Source organism: Orycteropus afer, unplaced genomic scaffold, assembly GCF_000298275.1.
Source record: "Orycteropus afer afer isolate SDZICR_OR568_19922 unplaced genomic scaffold, OryAfe1.0 scaffold00292, whole genome shotgun sequence".
NCBI classification, from domain to species: domain Eukaryota; kingdom Metazoa; phylum Chordata; class Mammalia; order Tubulidentata; family Orycteropodidae; genus Orycteropus; species Orycteropus afer.
In genome coordinates this window covers 378,382-379,309 of record NW_006921879.1, presented here as the reverse complement: position 1 = coordinate 379,309, position 928 = coordinate 378,382, and the positions used below count along the sequence as shown (strand labels likewise).

Sequence of the window (928 nt, the reverse complement as noted above, 5' to 3'; positions counted from 1 at the left end):
TGTTTGATTGGAAGCCATGGGAGTGGGTTCAATTCCATACCTTAAGGGCAGCTAGGGGCCATAGTCTCAGTGGTTCCATCAGGCTCTCTCAGATCAGCAAGCCTGGTCCTCCCCTTTTTTTAAAATGATTTTGAGTTTTGTTCCACATTATTCTCCCACTCTATCCAGCATCTTCTACATAGATCCCCTTTCAAGTGGTTGACAGTGGTAGCTGGGCACCATCTAGTTCTTCTGGTCTCATAATCGTATAAGCTGAGGATAGCATGGCATACCAGTCACTTGGACTGATTATTTCCATGTGTCTTTGATTTTCTCAATTATTCTTTGTTTTGGATGAGGAGAGACTCACTGTTGCATCTAGGTGTCTGCTTGTAAGCTTTTAAGATCCTAGTTGCTCCTTGCCAAAGTAGGATGTGGAACAATATTTTGTGTAGTATGTCATGCCAATTGAGCTTGATGTTCCCTGCAACCATGGTCCCAAGCCCACAGGTCCAACTATTTGTTCCCTCTGGGTAGCTGGCCAAGAAATGATTACAACTTTGCCCCTTGTTAGCTCTACTATATACCTGGGGATTCTTACAGAACATACAAAAACACTTATCTGCCAACCCTATACATGGTCATGGGCACACTTCCCCCTGCATAGACATACCTGATAGTTCAGCCTGTCCACCCATATATCAATGTTTACCTTCACTGACAATGTGGTACTGTATGTTTTAAAGGGTTCACCTTTGTTTTCTGTACCTCCCATGCACCTTAAAGAAGATAATTTTATGTGTATACAATGGAATTAACCCATTGCTGTCAAGTCAATTCTGCTTCATAGTGACTGTAAAGGACAGAAAAGAATTGCTAGATAGGGTTTCCAAGGCTCTAATGGTGGCATAGTGCCTAAGGCATTTGACTGCTAATCAGAAGGCTGGTG

At 42.7% G+C, this 928-nt stretch overlaps 1 protein-coding gene across 1 annotated transcript in view; it reads right to left on the bottom strand.

Annotated features, from left to right (window-relative positions):
• Nucleotides 1-928, bottom strand: part of LOC103205809 (olfactory receptor 11H7-like) — a 5,167-nt gene that overhangs the window by 3,332 nt on the left and 907 nt on the right.